The 24548-nt window shown below is 37.7% G+C and overlaps 1 protein-coding gene across 1 annotated transcript in view; it reads left to right on the top strand.

Moving 5' to 3' along the window:
- LOC122806089 (extracellular calcium-sensing receptor-like) overlaps nt 1-24548 on the top strand; it is a 452682-nt gene that overhangs the window by 19015 nt on the left and 409119 nt on the right. The gene's annotated exons all lie outside the window — the stretch shown is intronic.

The following is a 24548-nucleotide window of genomic DNA, read 5'->3' as shown; positions in this document are numbered from 1 at the left end:
TTAGAAGACATTTGATAGATGAACATAGGGCAAGCCAGCAGCCAGAAGTAGACGTTGTTAAGTAGTTCTAGATAAACATCTCAGTTACACATTTGACAGGCAGCCTGTGAACAAGGTCCCTGGAAATAAGAAAGCCACAGGGCATGCAAACATTTAGCTACTGAACGTGTGAGAAATTTATTTTACTTATTTGTTGTTTTTTTTTTTGACCGGAGGAATCTGACTAGACGCAACCCATTTTTAGTGTAGGCCCATGGAGAAAAGCTCGAACAAAGGTACAGTTTTTGTACAATTTGTAATGCAGTACAGGAAAACAACAGAGATAGCATAATGTACAGTAATCACAAATTAAATCAGATTAACATGGACATTGTACTAAATAACACTAGGTTAAATGCATAGACAAAACACTGTTGGAAACATCTTAACAGCCAGTACACAAGTTTTTTGACAGCTATCATAATGTAAGGCTAAAAATGGATGTACAATTAAAAACAGAACAATTTATAAAGTTAAATTTGCTTTAGAGTTAGTTAAATGAAAATCAGCTAACTTATTAGTCTTTATTAATTTGGAGTAAGCAGGAAAAAAAAGATTTCTGCATATATGAAACACGGTGTGGATACAGAAGAAAGTGAAGCATGAAGGAGAGGATATATAGAGTTGAGGGTGAGAGTAAGATGTTTATGGAGAGTTTCAAATTGGAAGTATCTATGTTACAAGATAAGTATAGTTTACACCATGAATAGTTGTACAGATGATTTTTTCAAGAACTGACTTGTGGTCATGTGTGGATGTGGGTATGCTTGACTAAAGTGGAGCATAAGCATAGCCAGGTTTCCTGTAAGTATTGTTTAAATTGGATTTTAAATTTGTCTATTTTTCTCTTGCTGTTTTAAGTATACTGGAATGGAATTCTAGTGTTTCAAGACTTAGTGGGAGGAAAGTGAGATCCCGCAACATTATTGTTTGATTTAGTAATAGATAAGATTCGTACTTGAATGCAGGTACGTAATAGGAGAGCAATATTGTAGCATTCTGTAGTGCATGAATGAGGTCGTGGAGAGTGAGTAATTGAGTGTGGCTACGTAGCTGGGGAACTCAAGGAAACTTAGTCCATTTAGTGGTAAACAGTGATGTGATCTACATGGAGCATTGGTGGAAAATTTGACTACTTTGTTGTTACAGGTATCCAATTTTATATTAATGGTGGAAATCAGGTTTGCTAGGATTGTGATGCATAAAGGATAGAAGGAAGCAAGTAGGTTAAAGCCAAGGCAATAGTAGCAATATCTGTTAGATACTGCTTAGTTTTATATAGTGAGCCAAGCTTTTGTTTTATTTATTTATTTATTTTTGTATGGCTTGTTGAATATGTTGGGCAAATTTGAGGTTAATATTAAGTATCACTCCAATGAGTTTAGTTACCAGAGATGAGAAGGAAACTAAAAATACAGTGAGGTGTTAACAGAGAGGAGAAGGAAGCTAAAAACACAGTAAGGTGTTAACAGAAAGGAGAAGGAAGCTAAAAACACAGTGAGGTGTAACAGAAAGGAGAATGAGGCTAAAACACAGTGAGGTGTTAACAGAGAAGAGGAGGCTAAAAACACAGTGAGGTATTAACAGAGACAAGAAAGAGACTAAAAATGCAGTGAGGTATTAACAGAGAGAAGAAAGAGACTAAAAATGCAGTGAGGTATTTAACAGAGTGGATGAGGAGGCTAAAGATGTAGTGAGATGTTAACAGAGAGGAGAAGAAGGCTAAAAACACAGTGCGGTGTTAACAGAGAAAAGGAGACTAAAACATAGTGAGGTGTTAACAGAGAGAAGAAGGAGGCTAAAATACCGTGAGCTGTTAACAGAGAAGGAGGCTAAAAACAGAGTGAAATGTTAACAGAGAAGAGAAGGAGGCTAAAAACACAGCAAAGTGTTATCAGAGAGGAGAAGGAGGCTAAAACACAGTGAGGTGTTAACAGAGAGGAGAAAGAGGCCAAAACTCAGTGAGGTGTTAACAGAGAAGAAAAGGAAGCTGAAAACACAGTGAGATGTTAACAGAAAAGAAAAGGAGGCTAAAATCACAGTGAAGTGTTAATAGAGAAGAGGAGGCTAAAAACACAGTGAGGCGTTATCAGAGTGGAGAAGGAGGCTAAAACACAAGGAGGTGTTAGAGAGGAGAAAGAAGCCAAAACTCAATGAGGTGTTAGAGAAGAGAAGGAAGGTGAAAACACAGTCAGATGATAACAGAGAGGAGAAGGAAGCTGAAAACACTGTGAGATGTTATGATAGAGGAGAAGGAAGCTAAAAACACAGTGAGGTGTTAACAGACAGGAGGGGGAGACTAAAAACACAGTGATGTGTTAACAGGGAGGAGAAGGAAACTAAAAACCCACTAAAGTGTTATCAGAGAGGAGAAGGAGACTAACACAGTGAGGTGTTAATAGAGAGGAGAAAAAGACCAAAAACTCAGTGAGGTGTTAACAGAGAGGAAAAGGAAACTGAAAACACAGTGAGATGTTAGCAGACAGGGGAAGGAGGCTAAAAACACAGTGATGTGTTAACAGAGAGGAGAAGGAAAATAAACATACAGTGAGGTGTTATCAGAGAGAAGAATGAGGCTAAAAACACAGGGAGATGTCAACAGTGATGAGAAGGAAGCTGAAAATACTAAGAAGTCATCAGAAGTGAAAAGTCTATAATTACGAAAGAAAATAGGAGTGTCAGCAGCAGGTTATAACATACTGACAGTGACGTTATCATAAAAGAGAAGCAGGGTAATGGAGGCACATAACATCACATGAAGTATAATTCACACAATCTGAAAGGTTTAATGACTACTGTCTGACTACAACAGTGTTAACACATAGTGATAGCAGTTAAAAAATGGGGAAATAAAATATGTTGCCACTAGTTATCATGGTTCAGTAATTAGATAGAAAAGGACTTATGTAGGATAAAGGGAAGTTACATGACATAGCATGATAATTTGAAATTATGTAATGGTGATCATTTTCTTAGATCAGTCAATGTAAATGTTAATACACAGGTTTAGGGAATGTAAGAGTGTAAGCAAAATGCCAGTAAAGGCTATCCTCTAACAACAGTCTGTGGAAATACAATGTTTTAGTTCACAGATAAAGGTAATTAAAAGATGAGGTACAGGAATACATTATTTTATCTATTTGCTGACAACTGTCCTTTTGCAGGGGAAACTTGCAAGCATTGCCTGGTTAAATGACTTGTTCAGAGTCATACAGTAGGCAAACAAAAGTGGGAGGATTCAAACCCTGTACCATTGGCAGAGAAAGCAGCTCATTAACTACCATGAGCTTTTGTTCATTGTGCTAACTGCCCAACTATGGAAATGGTGTTCTCTCTTAATGGCTTTGACTCAACAAAATTAGTATAAAGGATATGCATATCTCTGCTAACTACTATACACTACTGATTTATAAAAGCTACAATCCACCATTAATTATGGAGGGCACTATCACCTACACAATTTCTCATCCTCCTATTTTATATAAATTGTTTATTGTAACAAGTGTTCCAATGCTTATCACTTGGCATATTGTAATAAGACTTATGCCCACACTGCTGGAGGTATTTAGCTGAGGTCATTTTATCAATTTATAACAACTGCTTGTACAAATTTTTTATCAATGTGAAGATTATTGCTGATATACAATAGTACAGCAGGTTGTAATATGATCTGTAGTAACTGCCGATATATATCAGTATACAGATTGTACTGGGATCTGTACTAACTGCAGATATACACCAGTATGGAAGATTATACTGGGATCTGTAGTAATGGCAGATATACACCAGTATGGCAGATTGTACTAAGATCTGGAGAACTGGTGATAAACACCAGTATGACAGATTCTGCCAGGATATGCAGCAGTTGTTGCTATACAACAGAATGGCAGATTGTACTAGGATGTGTAGTGACTATTGATATACACCAGTATGGCAAATTGTACTAGGATCTATGGCAACTGCTGATATATACCAGTATGACAGATTGTAATAGGATCTGCAGTAAACGCAGATATACACCAGTATGAGAGATTCTACTAGGATCAGTAGTAACTGCTGATATGCACACGTATGGCAGATTCTGGTAGGATCTGTAGTAATTGCTGATATACACCAATATGGCAGATTGTACAATGATCTGAAGTGACTGCTGATATATACCAGTATGGCAGATTGTACTGGGCTCTATAGTAACTGCTGATATACACCAGTATAGCAAAATGTACTAGGATCTGTAGTAACCACTGATATACACAAATATGGCAGATTCAACAAGGATCTGTAGTAACTGCTGAGATATACCAGAATGGCAGATTCTACTAGGAATTGTAGCAAATGCTAATATACAACAGAATGTCAGATTGTACTAGGATCTTAAGTAACTGCTGATATATACCAGTATGGCAGATTGTACAAGGATCTGTAGCAACTGCTGATATAGACCAGTATGGAAGATTATAATCAAATCTCTAATAACTGTGGATGTACACCAGTATAGCAGATTGTACTAAGATCTGCAGTAACTGGGGAAATACACCAATATGACAGATTCTGCTAAGATCTGTAGTAATTGCTGATATACAATATGGCAGATTCTACTAAGATCAGTAGTAACTACTGATATACACCAGTATGGCAGATTGCACTAGAATGTCCATCGATTACTGATATAAACCAGTATGGCAGATTCGAATGGCATCAGTAGTAACTGCTGATGTACACCATTATGGCAGATTGTACTAGGTTCTGTAGTAATTGATGATATACAGTGCTATGGCAGGTTGTACTAAGATCTGCACTAACTGCTGATATATACTAGTATGTCAGATTGCACTAGCATCTGTCGTATCTGCTGATATACACCAGTATGGCAGATTGTACTAATATCTTTAGAAACTATGGATATACACCAGTACCACAGAATTGGCTAGGATCTGTAGTATACACCAATTTGGCAGATTGTAAAAGGGTCTCAAGTAATTGCTGATATAAAGCAGTATGGCAGATTGAACTATGATCTGTAGTAACTTCTGATATATACCAGTATGGCAGATTGTAGTAAGATCTGTAGTAACTGCTGATATACACCAGAATGGCAGATTGTACTAGGATATGTAGTAACTGCTGATATATACCAGTGTCGCAGATTGTACTGGGCTCTATAGTAACTGCTGATATTCACCAGTATTCCAGATTATATTGAGATCTGTAGTAACTGCTAATATACACCAATATGGCAGATTGCATGATGATCTGTAGTAAATGCTGATATACATCAGTATGGCAGATTGTACTAGGATCTGTAGTAACTGCTAATATATACCAGTATGGCAGATTGTACTAGGATCTGAAGTAACTGCTGATATATACCAATATGGCACATTGCACTAGAATATGTAGTAATTGCTGAAATACTCCAGTATGGCAGATTGTACTAGCATCTGTAGAATCTACTGATATACACCAGTATGACAGATTCTGCTAGGATTTATACTAACTGCTGATATACAACAGAATGGCAGATTGTACTAGGATCTTAAGTAACTGCTGATATACATCAGTATGGAAGGCTGTACTAGGATCTGTAGCAACTGCTTATGTACACCAGTATGGAAGATTATGCTCAGATCTGTAGTAACTGTGGATTAACACCAGTATGGCAGATTGTATTAAGATCTGTAGTAACTGGTAACATACACCAGTATGACAGATTCTGCTAGGATCTGTAGTAATTGCTGATATACAACAATATGGAAAATTCTGCTAAAATCAGTGGTAACTACTGATATGCACCAGTATGGCAGATTGTACTAGGATCTGTAGAAACTGCTGATATATAACAATATGGCAGATTGTACTAGGATCTGTAGTGATTGCTGATATATACCAGTATGGTAGATTGTACTGGGATCTGTAGTAACTGCAGATATACACCAGTATGCCACATTGTACTGGGATCTGTAGTGACTGCTGATATACACCGATATGGCAGATTGTAATGGGATCTGTAGCAACTGCTGATATACACCAATATGGCAAATTGTAATAGGTTTGTAGTAACTGCTGACATACACCTATATGACAGGTTGTACTAGGATCTGTAGTAACTGCTGATATACACCAGTATGGCAGACTGTACTGGGATCTGTTGTAACTGCTGATATACACCAGTATAGCAGATTGTTCTAGGATCTGTAGAAACTGCTGATATATATACCAGTATGGCAGATTGTACTGGGATCTATAGTAACTGCTGATATACACCAGTATACCAGATTTTACTGAGATCTGTTGTAACTGCTGATATACACCAGTATAGCAGATTGTTCTAGGATCTGTAGAAACTGCTGATATATACCAGTATGGCAGATTGTACTGGGATCTATAGTAACTGCTGATATACACCAGTATACCAGATTTTACTGAGATCTGTTGTAAGTGCTGATATACACCAATATTGCAGATTGTACTACGATCTGTAGTAATGTCTGATATACAAGACAAATTGAAGAATCAGGTCCAAAAATCCAAGGTACTAAACTTACAAAAAAGATGTATTTTAATAATGTAAAACTTGAAGCACTTTTCGTAATGGCAAATGCGGTAACTTCTTCAGAAATTGTATTACAACGAACAAAAAAAATGTACACGTGTTCGAGAAATTTTAGTACATTGGTAAGATGGATCATAAGTTCCATGAGAGAATTTATGAACATATATATGCTATAGACAAAAATAAATGTGAAAATGCTTTAGCTAAACATTCGCATTTGAGTGGTGGGCATAAATTCAGCTTTAAATCTATTGATCAAATTAAACATGATGTTAGGAGTGGGCCTGCAACCTTGCTCCTTGAGGAATGTGAATTGATATGGCAGTTGTTGTTAAATGCTTTTTATTTTCCAGGATTAAATGAAGCCTGTAACATTTCTTGTTTACTGAAACTGAAGAGTTTAAATAGATAGTATATTACTTGTTATACGCATCAATCAATTTTATTAGAATGTCTTTTTATAAAAATGCTTTTACATTTACTAACAGCTAGATCATATGTTTTATTATATGTATGTATTATAGATTTTTTAGTTTTATGGTGGATAGTTGCTACTGTATAATAATGGTTAATTTTATGTTTTAATTTAACCATGGGATGAATTTGGATATGTTGTTTACAATGTCACTTTAAAAATAGGAACCACCAGTGGAATCTCATCTGACTGGTGGCTCTTAAACATGTGATACTTTGTTCCTTGTATTTAAAAACTTTCTCAAACACTTGCACATTTTTTTTGTTCATTGTAATACAATTTCTGAAGAAGTTACCACATTTGCGGTGACGAAAAGCACTTCAAGTTTTACATTATTAAAATACATCTTTTTGTAAGTTTACTACCTTGGATTTTTGGACCTGGTTCTTCAGTTTGTCTTGTGTTTCACCAATGAATACCAGTCGGTTTTGTGTTAATGTCTGATATACACCAGCATAGCAGGTTGTAATATATCTGTAGCAACTGCAGATATACACCAGTATGGCAGATTGTTCTAGGAACTGTATTAACTGCTGATGTACAACACTATGGAAGACTGAACTAGGATCTGCACTAACTGGTAATATACATCAGTATGGAAGATTATACTGAGATCTGTAGTAACTGTGGATATACACCAGTATGACAGATTCTACTAGGATCTGTATTAACTGCTGATATACACCAATATAACAGATTCTACTAGGGTCTATAGTAACTGTAAATATACCAATATGGCAAGATTGTACTAGGATCTGTAGTGACTACTGATATATATACCAGTATGGCAGATTGTACTGGGATCTCTACTAAATGCTGATATACACCAGTATGGCATATTGTACTAGGATCTGTAATAACTACTGATATGCTACTGTATAGCAGATTGCACTAGTATCCATAGTAAATGCTGATATGCACCAATATGGCAGATTGCACAAGGATCTGTAGTAGCTGCTGATATATACCGGTATCATAGTTTGTCTGAGATTTATAGTAACTGCTGATATACACCAGTATACAGATTGTACTGGAATCTGTAGTAACTGCAGATATACACCAGTATGGAAGATTATACTGGGATCTGTAGTAACGGCAGATATACACCAGTATGCAGATTGTACTAAGATATGGAGAACTGGTGATAAACACCAGTATGACAGATTCTGCTAGGATATGTAGCAGTTGTTGCTATACAACAGAATGGCAGATTGTACTAGGATGTGTAGTGACTATTGATATACACCAGTATGGCAAATTGTACTAGGATCCATAGCAACTGCTGATATACACCAATATGGCAGACTGTACAAGGATCTGTAGCAACTGCTTATATATACCAGTATGGAAGATTATACTCAAATCTGTAATAACTGTGGATGTACACCAGTATGGTAGATTCTATTAAGATCTGTAGTAACTGGCAACATACACCAGTATGGCAGATTGTACTAGGATCTGTAGAAACTGCTGATATATAACAATATGGCAGATTGTACTAGGATCTGTAGTGACTGTTGATATATACCAGTATGGTAGATTGTACTGGGATCTGTAGTAACTGCTGATATACACCAATATGACAGATTGTACTAGGATCTGTAGTAACTGCTAATATACACCAGCATTGCATTTTGTACTAGGATCTGTAGTAACTGCTGATATACACCAGTATGGCCAATTGTACTAGGATCTGTAGTAACTGCAGATATACACTGGTATGGCAGAGTGTACTAGGATCTGTAGTAAATGCTGATATACAAAAATATGGCAGATTGTGCTAGGATCTGAAGTAACTGTTGATAAACACCATTATGGCAGATTGACTAGGATCTGTTGTAACTGCTGATATACAACAGTACAGCATATTATACTAAGAGCTGTAGAACCTGGTGATATACACCAGTATGACAGATTCTGCAAGGATCTATAGTAATTGCTGATATACTCCAATATGGCAGATTGGACTAGGATCTGTAGTAACTGCTGACATATACCAGTGTAGTAGATTGTACTGGGATCCATAGTAACTAATGATATACAACAGTACAGCATATTAAACTAAGATCTGAAGAAACTGGCGATATACACCAGAATGACAGATTCTTCTAGTATCTATAGAAATTGCTGATATACACCATTATTGCAGATTGTACTAGGATCTGTTGTAACTGCTGATATACAACAGTATGGCATATTGTACTAAGATCTGTAGAAACTGCTGATATACACCAGTATGCCAGATTGCACTGGGATCTGTTGTAACTGCTGATATACACCAATATGGCAGATTGTACTAGGATATGTTGTAACTGCTGATATACAACAGTATGGCAGATTGTACTAAGATCTGTAGAAACTGCTGACATACACCAGTATGTCAGATTGCACTGGGATCTGTTGTAACTGCTGATATACACCAATATGGCAGGTTATACTAGGATCTGTAGAAACTGCTCATATATACCAATATGGCAGATTGTACTAGGATCTGTAGTGATTGTTGATATATACCAGTTTGGTAGATTGTACTGGGATCTGTAGTAACTGCTGATATACACCACTATGCCAGATTGTACTGGGATCTGTTATAACTGCTGATATACACCAATATGGGAGATTGTACTAGGATGTGTAGTAACTGCTGATATACACCCATATGAAAGATTCCACTAGTATCTCTAGTAACTGCTGATATACAACAATATGGCAGATTGTTCTAGGATCTGAAGTAACTGCTGATATACAACAGTATGGCACACTGTACTAAGATCTGCAGAAACTGGTGATATAAACCAGGATGGCAGATTCGGATAGATCTATAGTAACTGCAGATATAAACCAATATGACAGATTGCACTGGGATCTGTAGTAACTGCTGATATATACGAGTATGGTGGATTGCAATGGGATCTATAGTATCCACTGATATACAACAGTATTCCACATTGTACTGGGATCTGTAGTGACTGCTGATATACAATAAGGCAGATTGTACTAAGATGACAAGTAACTGCTGACATACACCAGATGGTAGATTGTACTAGGATCTGTAGTAACTGCTGATATACCCCAGTATGGCAAATTGTACTAAGATCTGTATAAGCTGGTGATATACACCAGTATGCAGTTTCAGCTGGGACCTATAGTAATTGCTGATATAAAACAGTATGGAAGATTGTACGAGGATATGTAGTAACTATTGATATACACCGGTATGGTAGATTGTACTGGGATCTGTACCAACTGCTGATATACACCAGTATGGCAGATTGTACTAGGATCGGTGGGAATTTCTGATATACATCAATATGCCAGATTGTTGTGGGATCTGTTGTAACTGCTGATATATACCAATATGGCAGATTGCACTAGGGTCTGTAGGAATTGCTGAAATACAACAGTATGGTAGATCGTACTAGGATCTGTAGTAAATGCTGACATATGCCAATATGGCAGATTGTACTAGGATCTGTAGTGATTGTTGATATATACCAGTATGGTAGATAGTACTGGGATCTATAGTAACTGCTGATATACACCAGTATTCCAGATTGTACTGGGAACTGTTGTAACTGCTGATATATACCAATATGGCAGATTGTGCTAGGATCTGTAGTAAATGCTGATATACAAAAAAATGGCAGATTGTGTTAGGATCTGAAGTAAAAGCTGATATACACCATTATGGCAGATTGTACTAGGATCTGTTGTAAGTGCTGATATACACTAGTATGACAGATTCTGCTAGGATCTATAGTGAGTGCTGATATACAATAAGGCAGATTGTACTAGGATCTCAAGGAACTGCTGATATACACCAGTATGGTAGATTGTACTAGCAGCTGTAGTAACTGCTGATATACCCCAGTATGACAAATTGTACTAAGATCTGTATAACCTGGTGATATACACCAGTATGGCAGATTCTGCTGGGATCTGTAGTATTGCTGATATAAAACAGTATGGAAGATTGTACAAGGATCTGTAGTAACTACTGATATACACCAATATGGTAGATTGGACTGGGATCTGTAGAAACTGCTAATATTCACCAGTATGGAAGATTGTACTAGGATTGGTGGGAATGTTTGATATATATCAATATGCCAGATTGTACTGGGATCTGTAGTAACTGCTGATATATACCAATATGGCAGATTGTACTAGGGTCTGTAGGCACTGCTGAAATACAGCAGTATGGCAGATCTTACTAGTTTCTGTAGTGAATACTGACATACACCATTATGGCAGATTATACTAGGATCTGTAGTAACTGCTGATATATAACAATAACCAGTATGGTAGATTGTATTGAGATCTGTAGTTACTGCTGATATACACCAGTATGCCAGATTGTTCTGGGAACTGTTGTAACTGCTGATATACACCAATATGACAGATTGTACTAGGATCTGTAGTAACTGCTGATATACACCAGCATGGCATTTTGTACTAGGATATGTAGCACCTGCTGATATACACCAGTATGGCCAATTGAACTAGGATCTGTAGTAGCTGCAGATATACACAGGTATGGCAGAGTGTACTAGGATCTGTAGTAAATGATAATATACAAAAATATGGCAGATTGTGCTAGGATCTGTAGTAACTGCTGATATTCACCAGCATGGCATTTTGTACTAAGATCTGTAGCATCTGCTGATATACACCAGTATGGCCACTTGAACTAGGATCTGTAGTAACTGCAGATATACACTGGTATGGCAGAGTGTACTAGGATCTGTAGTACATGATAATATACAAAAATATAGCAGATTGTGCTAGGATCTGAAGTAACTGCTGATATACACCATTATGGCAGATTGACTAGGATCTGTTGTAACTGCTGATATACAACAGTACAGCATATTATACTAAGAACTGTAGAACCTGGTGAAATACGACAGTATGACAGATTCTGCTAGGATCTATAGTGATTGCTGATATACTCCAATATGGCAGATTGGACTAGGATCTGTAGGAAGTGCTGATATATACCAGTGTGGTAGATTGTACTGGGATCCATAGTAACTGCTGATATACAACAGGTGATATACACCAGAATGACAGATTCTGCTACTATCTATAGTAATTGCTGATATACACCCTTATTGCAGATTGTACTAGGATCTGTTGTAACTGCTGATATACAACAATATGGCATATTGTACTAAGATCTGCAGAAACTGCTGATATACACCAGTATGCCAAATTGCACTGGGATCTGTTGTAACTGCTGATATACACCAATATGGCAGATTGTACTAGGATCTGAAATAACTGCTGATATACACCAGCATGGCATATTGTACTAGGAACTGTAGCACCTGCTGATATACACCAGTATGACTGATTGTACTAGGATCTGTAGTAACGGCTGATATACATGAATATTACAGATTGCACTAGGATCTGTAGTACCTTATGATATATACCAGTATGGTAGATTGTACTGGGATCTATAGTAACTGCTGATATGCACCAGTATGCCAGACTGTACTGTGATCTGCAGTAACTGCTGATATACACCAATTGGCAGATTGTCCTGGGATCTGTAGTAACTGCTGATATACACCAATACTACAGATTCTGCTAGGATCTCTAGTAACTGCTGTTAGACAACAATATGCAGATTGTGTTAGGATCTGAACTAACTGTCAATATACACCAGTACGGCAGGTTGTACTAGGATCTGTAGTAACTGCTGATATATACCAGTGTGGTAGTTTGTACTGTGATCCATAGTAAATGCTGATATATACCAGTATGGCACATTGCCCTAACATATGTAGTAACTGGTGGTATACACCAGTATGGCAGTTTCTGCTAGCATCTATAATAATTGCTGATATGCTCAAATATTGTAGATTGGACTAAGATCTGTAGTAACTGCTGATATATACTAGTGTGGTAGATTGTACTAGGATATATAGTATCTGCTGCTATACACCAGTATGCCAGATTGTAGTGGGAGCTGTAGTAACTGCTGATATACACCAATATGGCAGATTATACAAGGCTCTTTAGTAACTGCTGATATGGGTCTACTTTAGTTGACCGAGACGCCACTTCGCCGACACGTAGAAGACCGAGACCAAACGACCGAAAACACACAATACCGACAACTCACAAAACCGAACACCATAACACCGACACACAAAACGTAAACTACACATTACACACAACTACATATCCACTCACCTTAACCCAAACCCTCACCCTAAGGTCCGACACTACCGCACACTTACCCTACCCGCACCCCAACCCTAACTCACTTAACCCACCCCTAAACCTAAGGTCCGTCACTATTGCACACTGACCCTACCTGCACCCTAACCCTAACTCATTTAACCCACCCTAAAACATAAAGCCCGTCACTATCGCACACTCACCCTACCCGCACCCTAACCCTAACTCACTTAACCCGCCCCTAAACTACAGTCCGTCACTATCACACACTTACCTTACCTGAACCCTAAGTCTGACACTACCGCACACTCACATTTCCCCGCACCCTAACCTTAAATCCCTCACTATCGCACACTTACCTGTCCGCTCCCTAACCCTAAATCCCTCACTATCGCACACTTACCGAGTCGTGCTCACACGTTCCCCATGTCGGTCTTTCGGCTGTCGGGATTTCACCTTGTCGATCACCTTAGTTTTCGGTCGTTTGGTCTCGGTCTTCTGCGTGTCGGCGAAGTGGCGTCTCGGCCAACTCAAGTAGACCCGCTGATATACACCAATTTGGCAGATTGTACTGGGATTGGTAGTAACTGCTGATATATACCAGTATGGCAGATTGCAATATGATCTGTACTAACTGCAGATATGCACAGATATTGCAGATTGCACTAGGATATGTAATAACTGCTGATATATCCCAGTATTGCAGATTGTACTAGGATCTGAAGTAATTGCTAAAATACACGAATAGAGCAGATTGCACTAGGATCTGTACTAACTGCTGATATACACCAGTATGGCAGATTTTAGTATGATTTGTAATAACTGCAGAAATACACCATTATGGCAGATTGTACTAGGATATGTAGTAATTGCTGATATACACCAGTATGGCAGATTGTACTAGGATCTGTAGTAACTGCTGATTATACACTAGTATGACAGATTCTGCTAGGATCTATAGTGACTGCTGATATACAATAAGGCAGATTGTACTAGGATCTGAAATAACTGCTGATATACACCAGTATAGTAGATTGTACTAGCATCTATAGTAACTGCTGATAAACCACAGTATGACAAATTGTACTAAGATCTGTATAAACTGGTGATATACACCAGTAAGGCAGATTCTGCTGGGATCTGTAGTAATTGCTGATATAAAACAGTATGGCAGATTGTACGAGGATCTGTAGTAACTACTGATATGCACCGGTATGGTAGATTGTACTGGGATCTATACCAACTGCTGATATACACCAGTATGGCAGATTGTACTAGGATCGGGTGGAATTGCTGATATATATCACTATGCCAGATTGTACTGGGATCTGTAGTATCTGCTGATATATACCAATATGGCAGATTGTACTAGGATCTGTAGGAACTGCTGAAATACAACAGTATGGCAGATCATACTAGGATCTGTAGGAACTGTTGACATACACCATTATGGCAGATTATACTAGGATCTGTAAAAACTGCTCATATATACCAATATGGCAGATTGTACTAGGATCTGTAGTGATTGTTGATATATACCAGTTTGGTAGATTGTACTGGGATCTGTAGTAACTGCTGATATACACCACTATGCCAGATTGTACTGGGATCTGTTGTAACTGCTGATATACACCAATATGGGAGATTGTACCAGGATGTGTAGTGACTGCTGATATACACCCATATGAAAGACTATGCTAGTATCTCTAGTAACTGCTGATATACAACAATATGGCAGATTGTTCTAGGATCTGAAGTAACTGCTGATATATAACAGTATGGCGCACTGTACTAAGATCTGTAGAAACTGGTGATATAAACCAGTATGGCAGATTCGGATAAGATCCATAGTAACTACTGATATAAACTGATATGGCAGATTGCACTGGGATCTGTAGTAACTGCTGATATATACAAGTATGGTGGATTGCACTGGGATCTATAGTATCCACTGATATACAACAGTATTCCACATTCTACTGGGATATGTAGTGACTGCTGATATACAATAAGGCAGATTGTACTAGGATGACAAGTAACTGCTGACATACACCAGTATGGTAGATTGTACTAGGATCTGTAGTAACTGCTGATATACCCCAGTATGGCAAATTGTACTAAGATCTGTATAAGCTGGTGATATACACCAGTATGCAGATTCAGCTGGGACCTATAGTAATTGCTGATATAAAACAGTATGGAAGATTGTACAAGAATCTGTAGTAACAATTGATATACACAGGTATGGTATATTGTACTGGGATCTGTACCAACTGCTGATATACACAAGTATGGCAGATTGTACTAGGATTGGTGGGAATTTCTGATATACATTAATATGCCAGTTTGTTGTGGGATCTGTTGTAACTGCTGATACATACCAATATGGCAGATTGCACTAGGGTCTGTAGGAATTGCTGAAATACAACAGTATGGTAGATTGTACTAAGATCTGTAGTAAATGCTGACATACACCATTATGGCACATTATACTAGGATCTGTAGTAACTGCTGATATATGCCAATATGACAGATTGTACTAGGATCTGTAGTGATTACTGATATATACCAGTATGGTAGATAGTACTGGGATCTGTAGAAACTGCTGATATACACCAGTATTCCAGATTGTACTGGGAACTGTTGTAACTGCTGATATGCACCAATATGGCAGATTGTTCTAGGATTTGTAGTAACTGCTGATTTACACCAGCATGGCATTTTGTACTAGGATCTGTAGCACCTGTTGATATACACCAGTATGGCCGATTGTACTAGGATGTGTAGTAACTGCTGATATACACTGGTACGGCAGATTGTACTAGGATCTGTAGTAAATGCTGATATACAAAAATATGGCAGATTGTGTTAGGATCTGATGTAAAAGCTGATATACACTGTTATGGCAGATTGTACTAGGATCTGTTGCAAGTGCTGATATGAAACAGTACAGTATATTAAACTAAGATCTGTAGAAACTGGTGATATACACCAGTATGACAGATTCTGCTAGGATCTATAGTAATTGCTGATATACACCATTATGGAAGATTGTCCTAGGATCTGTTGTAACTGCTGATATACAACAGAATGGCATATTGTACTAAAATCTGTAGAAACTGCTGATATACACCAGTATGCCAGATTGTACTGGGATCTGTTGTAACTGCTGATATACACCAATATGGCAGATTGTACTATGATCTGTAGTAACTGCTGATATACACCAGCATGGCATATTGTACTAGGATCTGTAGCACCTGTTGATATACATCAGTATGGCCAATTGTACTAGGATCTGTTCTAACTGCTGATATATACCAGTATGGTAGATTGTACTGGGATCTATAGCAACTGCTGATATGCACCAATATGTCAGACTGTACTGTGATCTGTATTAACTGCTGATATACACCAGTTGGCAGATTGTCCTGGGATCTGTAGTAACTGCTGATATACACCAATGTGACATATTCTACTAGGATCTCTAGTAACTGCTGTTAGACAACAATATGCAGATTGTGCTAGGATCTGAGCTAACTGTCGATATACACCAGTATGGCAGGTTGTACTAGGACCTGTAGTAAATGCTGATATACACTAGTATGACAGATTCTGCTAGGATCTCTAGTGACTGCTGATATACAATAAGGCAGATTGTACTAGGATCTGAAGTAACTGCTGATATACACCAGTATGGTAGATTGTACGAGCATCTGTAGTAACTAATGGTAAACCACAGTATGACAAATTGTACTAAGATCTGTATAAACTGATGATATACACCAGTAATGCAGATTCTGCTGGGATCTGTAGTAATTGCTGATATAAAACAGTATGGCAGATTGTACGAGGATCTGTAGTAACTACTGATATACACCGGTATGGTAGATTGGACTGGGATCTATACCGACTGCTGATATACACCAGTATGGCAGATTGTACTAGGATCGGTAGGAATTGCTGATATACATCAATATGCCAGATTCTACTGGGATCTGTAGTATCGGCTGATATATACCAATATGGCAGATTCTACTAGGATTTGTAGGAACTGCTGAAATACACCATTATGTAGAAACTGCTCATATATACCAATATGGCAGATTGCACTAGGATCTGTAGTGATTGTTGATATATACCAGTTTGGTAGATTGTACTGGGATCTGTAGTAACTGCTGATATACACCACTATGCCAGATTGTACTGGGATCTGTTATAACTGCTGATATACACCAATATGGGAGATTGTACTAGGATGTGTAGTAACTGCTGATATACACCCATATGAAAGATTTTGCTAGTATCTCTAGTAACTGCTGATATGCAACAATATGGCAGATTGGTCTAGGATCTGAAGTAACTGCTGATATACAACAGTATGGCGCACTGTACTAAGATCTGTAGAAACTGGTGAAATAAACCAGTATGACAGATTCGGATATGATCTATAATAACTACTAATATAAACCAATATGGCAGATTGCACTGGGATCTGTAGTAACTGCTGATATATATAAGTATGGTGGATTGCACTGGGATCTATAGTATCCACTGATATACAACAGTATTCCATATTCTACTGGGATCTGTAGTGACTGCTGATATACAATAAGGCAAGATTGTACTAGGATGACAAGTAACTGCTGACATACACCAGTATGGTAGATTGCACTAGGATCTGTAGTAACTGCTGATATACCCCAGTATGGCAAATTGTACTAAGATCTGTATAAGCTGGTGATATACACCAGTATGCAGTTTCAGCTGGGACCTATAGTAATTGCTGATATAAAACAGTATGGAAGATTGTACGAGGATCTGTAGTAACTATTGATATACATTGGTATGGTAGATTGTACTGGGATCTGTACCAACTGCTGATATACACAAGTATGGCAGATTGTACTAGGATCGGTGGGAATTTCTGATATACATCAATATGCCAGATTGTTGTGGGATCTGTTGTAACTGCTGATATATACCGATATGGCAGATTGCACTAGGATCTGTAGGAATTGCCGAAATACAACAGTATGGTAGATTGTACTAGGATCTGTAGTAAATGCTGACATACACCATTAAGGCACATTATACTAGGATCTGTAGTAACTGCTGATATATGCCAATATGACAGATTGTACTAGGATCTGTAGTGATTGTTGATATATACCAGTATGGTAGATAGTACTGGGATCTGTAGTAACTGCTGATATACACCAGTATTCCAGATTGTACTGGGAACTGTTGTAACTGCTGATATACACCAATATGGCAGATTGTGCTAGGATATGTAGTAACTGCTGATATACACCAGCATGGCATTTTGTACTAGGATCTGTAGTACCTGTTGATATACACCAGTATGGCCGATTGTACTTGGATGTGTAGTAACTGCTGATATACACTGGTATGGCAGATTGTTCTAGGATCTGTAGTAAATGCTGATATACAAAAATATGACAGATTGTGTTAGGATCTGAAGTAAAAGTTGATATACACCATTATGGCAGATTGTACTAGGATCTGTTGTAAGTGCTGATATGAAACAGTACAGTATATTAAACTAAGATCTGTAGAAACTGGTGATATATACCAGTATGACAGATTCTGCTAGGATCTATAGTAATTGCTGATAGACACCATTATGGCAGATTGTACTAGGATCTGTTGTAAGTGCTGATATACAACAGAACGGCATATTGTACTAAAATCTGTAGAAACTGCTGATATACACCAGTATGTCAGATTGTATTGGGATCTGTTGTAACTGCTGATATACACCAATATGGCAGATTGTACTATGATTTGTAGTAACTGCTGATATACACCAGCATGGCATATTGTACTAGGATTTGTAGCACCTGTTGATATACACCAGTGTGGCCAATTGTACTAGGATCTGTACTAACTGCTGATATATACCAATATGGTAGATTGTACTGTGATGTATAGTAACTGCTGATATGCACCAGTATGTCAGACTGTACTGTGATCTGTATTAACTGCTGATATACACCAGTTGGCAGATTGTCCTGGGATCTGTAGTAACTGCTGATATACACCAATATGACGGATTCTACTAGGATCTCTAGTAACTGCTGTTAGACAACAATATGCAGATTGTGCTAGGATCTGAGCTAACTGTTGATATACACCAGTATGGCAGGTTGTACTAGGACCTGTAGTAACTGCTGATATATACCAGTGTGGTAGATTGTACTGGGCTCCATAGTAAATGCTGATATATACCAGTATGGCACATTGCTCTAACATATGTAGTAACTGGTGATATACACCAGTATGGCAGTTTCTGCTAGCATCTATAGTAATTGCTGATATGCTTCAATATTGTAGATTGGATTAAGATTTGTAGTACCTGCTGATATATACTAGTGTGGTAGATTGTACTGGGATATATAGTATCTGCTGATATACACCAGTATGCCAGATTGTACTATGATCTGTATTAACTGCTGATATACACCAATTGGCAGATTGTCCTGGGATCTGTAGTAACTGCTGATATACACCAATACTACAGATTCTGGTAGGATCGCTAGTAACTGCTGTTAGACAACAATATGCAGATTGAGTTAGGATCTGAACTAACTGTCGATATACACCAGTACGGCAGGTTGTACTAGGATCTGCAATAATTGCTGATATATACCAGTGTGGTAGATTGTACTGCGATCCATAGTAAATGCTGATATATACCAGTAAGGCACATTGCAATAACATATGTAGTAACTGGTGATATACAACAGTATGGCAGTTTCTGCTAGCATCTATAGTAATTGCTGATATGCTTCAATATTATAGATTGAACTAAGATCTGTAGTAACTGCTGATATATACTAGTGTGGTAGATTGTACTGGGATATATAGTATTTGCTGATATACACCAGTATGTCAGATTGTACTGGGAGCTGTAGTAACTGCTGATATACACCCAAATGGCAGATTATACTAGGATCTTTAGTAACTGCTGATATACACCATTATGGCAGATTGCACTAGGATATGTAGTAACTGCTGATATACACCAGTATGGCAGATTGTACTAGGACCTGTAGTAACTGCTGATATACACTAGTATGACAGATTCTGCTAGGATCTGTAGTGACTGCTGATATACAATAAGGCAGATTGTACTAGTATCTGAAGTAACTACTGATATACACCAGTATGGTAGATTGTACTAGCAACTGTAGTAACTGCTGATAAACCACAGTATGACAAATTGTACTAAGATCTGTATAAACTGATGATATACACCAGTAAGGCAGATTCTGCTAGGATCTGTAGTAATTGCTGATATAAAACAGTATGGTAGATTGTACTGGGATCTATACCAACTGCTGATATACACCAGTATGGCAGATTGTACTAGGACTGGTAGGAATTGATGATATACATCAATATGCCAGATTGTACTGGGATCTGTAGTATCTGCTGATATATATACCAATATGGCAGATTCTACTAGGATCTGTAGGAACTGCTGAAATACACCATTATGGCAGATTATACTAGGATCTGTAGAAACTGCTCATATATACCAATATGGAAGATTGTACTAGGATCTGTAGTGATTTTTGATATATACCAGTTTGGTAGATTGTACTGGGATCTGTAGTAACTGCTGATATACACCACTATGCCAGATTGTACTGGGATCTGTTGTAACTGCTGATATACATCAATATGGGAGATTGTACTAGGATGTGTAGTAACTGCTGATATACACCCATATGAAAGATTCTGCTAGTATCTCTAGTAACTGCTGATATACAACAATATGGCAGATTGTTCTAGAATCTGAAGTAACTGCTGATATACAACAGTATGGTGCACTGTACTAAGATCTGTAGAAACTGGTGATATAAACCAGTATGGCAGATTCGGATAGGATCTATAGTAACTACTGATATAAACCAATATGGCAGATTGCACTGGGATCTGTAGTAACTGCTGATATATACAGGTATTGTGGATTGCACTGGGATCTATAGTATCCGCTGATATACAACAGTATTCCACATTCTTCTGGGATCTGTAGTAACTGCTGATATACAATAAGGCAGATTGTACTAGAATGACAAGTAACTGCTGACATATACCAGTATGGTATATTGTACTAGGATCTGTAGTAACTGCTGATAAACCACAGTATGACAAATTGTACTAAGATCTGTATAAACTGATGATATACACCAGTAAGGCAGATTCAGCTGGGACCTATAGTAATTGCTGATATAAAACAGTATAGAAGATTGTACGAGGATCTGTAGTAACTATTGATATACACCGGTATGGTAGATTGTACTGGGATCTGTACCAACTGCTGATATACACAAGTATGGCAGATTGTACTAGGATTGGTGGGAATTTCTGATATACATCAATATGCCAGATTGTTCTGGGATCTGTTGCAACTGCTGATATATACCAATATGGCAGATTGCACTAGGAACTATAGGAATTGCTGAAATACAACAGTATGGTAGATTGTACTAGGATATGTAGTAAATGCTGACATGCACCATTATGGTACATTATTCTAGGATCTGTAGTAACTGCTGATATATGCCAATATGACAGATTGTACTAGGAGCTGTAGTGATTGTTGATATATACCAGTATGGGAGATAGTACTGGGATCTGTAGTAAATGCTGATATACACCAGTATTCCAGATTGTACTGGGAACTGTTGTAACTGGTGATATACACCAATATGGCAGATTGTGCTAGGATCTGTAGTAACTGCTGATATACACCAGCATGGCATTTTGTCCTAGGATCTGTAGCACCTGCTGATATACACCAGTATGGCCGATTGTACTAGGATCTGTAGTAACTGCTGATATACACTGGTATGGCAGATTGTACTAGGATCTGTAGTAAATGCTGATATACAAAAATATGGCAGATTGTGTTAGGATCTGAAGTAAAAGCTGATATACACCATTATCGCAGATTGTACTAGGATCGGTTGTAAGTGCTGATATGAAACAGTACAGTATATTAAACTAAGATCTGTAGAAACTGGTGATATACACCAGTATGACAGATTCTGCAAGGATCTATAGTAATTGCTGATATACACCATTATGGCAGATTGTACTAGGATCTGTTGTAAGTGCTGGTATACAACAGTACGGCATATTGTACTAAGATCTCTAAAAACTGCTGATATACACCAGTATGCCAGATTGTACTGGGATCTGTTGTAACTGCTGATATAGACCAGTATGGCCAATTGTACTAGGATCTGTACTAACTGCTGATATATACCAGTATGGTAGATTGTACTGGGATCTATAGTAACTGCTGATATGCACCAGTATGTCAGACTGTACTGTGATCTGTATTAACTGCTGATATACACCAGTTGGCAGATTGTCTTGGGATCTGTAGTAACTGCTGATATACACCAATATGACAGATTCTACTAGGATCTCAAGTAACTCCTGTTAGACAACAATATGCAGATTGTGCTAGAATCTGAATTAACTGTCAATATACACCAGTATGGCAGGTTGTACTAGGATCTGTAGTAACTGCTGATATATACCAGTGTGGTTGATTGTACTGGGATCCATAGTAACTGCTGATATATACCAGTATGGCACATTGTACTAACATCTGTAGTAACTGGTGACATACACCAGTACGGCAGTTTCTGCTAGCATCTATAGTAATTGCTGATATGCTCCAATATGGCAGATTGGACTTGGATCTGTAGAAACAGCTGATATATACTAATGTGGTAGATTGTACTGCGATCTTTAGTATCTGCTGATATAAACTAGTATGCCAGATTATACTGGGAGCTGTAGTAACTGCTGATATACACCAATATGGCAGATTGTACTGGGATTGGTAGTAACTGATGATATATACCAGTATGACAGATTGTAATATGATCTGTACTAACTGCTGATATACACCAGTATGGCAGATTGTACTAGGATCTGTAGTAATTGCTAAAATACATGAATAGGGCAGATTGCACTAGGATCTGTACTAACTGCTGATATATATACCAGTATGGCAGGTTTTACTAGGATCTGTAGTAACTTCAGATATACACCAATATGGCAGATTGCACTAGGATATGTAGTAACTGCTGATATACACCAGTATGGCAGATTGTACTTGGATCTGTAGTAACTGCTGATATACACTAGTATGACAGATTCTGCTAGGATCTGTAGTGATTGCTGATATACAATAAGGCAGATTGTACTAAGATCTCAAGTAACTGCTGATATACACCAGTATGGTAGATTGTACTAGGATCTGTAGTAACTGAGGATATACCCCAGTATGACAAATTGTACTATGATGTGTATAAATTGGTGATATACACCAGTATGGCAGATTCTGCTGGGATCTGTAGTAATTGCTGATATAAAACAGTATGGCAGATTGTACGAGGATCTGTAGTAACTACTGAAATACACCGGTGTAGTAGATTGTACTGGGATCTATACCAATGGCTGATATACACCAGTAAGGCAGATTGTACTGGGATCTGTAGAAACTGCTAATATACACCAGTATGGCAGATTGTAGTAGGATCTGTGGAAATTCCTGCTATACACCAATATGCCAGATTGTGCTGGGATCTGTAGTAACTGCTGATATACACCACTATGGCAGATTGTACTAGGATCTGTAGTAACTGCTGACATACACCAATATGGCAGATTGTACTAGGATCTGTAGTAACTACTGATATACACGAGTATTGGTTTACTAAAGTCAAATTATGTTTTAGTGACCTGCTGCAGTTCTACACCAAGATTAATAAAGCATCCATTTTACTGCCAGTTATTTGGATTTGCTGAAGGTTTTTGACATTGACCTTCACCACAAGATTATTTTGCATTGGAAGGTACTTGCATCCTATACTACATAAGTAACTCACCTTTCCTTTAGTGTCTTAAATACAGAATACTCCACTGGGATAAAAAAAATCCACTTGTACCTGCCCTTAAGAATTATTCTATGTTTATCCTTCAGAAATCAAAGGTTCAGTTGTATGGGGCATTCACCCAAACCCTGACCCTATTAATCTAAAACAAATCCTCAACATCATCAGTTCCTGCAAATAGCGTAACAGTTCAGGTAACTCCTCTCCTTCACTTATAAGCCATCCCTCCTCTAATGCATCCTTTTGTCCTTATACAAAGGCATTTTCCATCCAATCCAATACCCATTCACAGACTTTACATTCTTTGATGCCATCAAGCACAAGTCTAGCCAAAATAAATAAG

Source organism: Protopterus annectens, chromosome 7.part0, assembly GCF_019279795.1.
Source record: "Protopterus annectens isolate FY-2018-M chromosome 7.part0, PAN1.0, whole genome shotgun sequence".
Lineage (NCBI taxonomy): Eukaryota > Metazoa > Chordata > Ceratodontiformes > Protopteridae > Protopterus > Protopterus annectens.
This window is presented reverse-complemented; position numbering and strand designations above follow the sequence as displayed.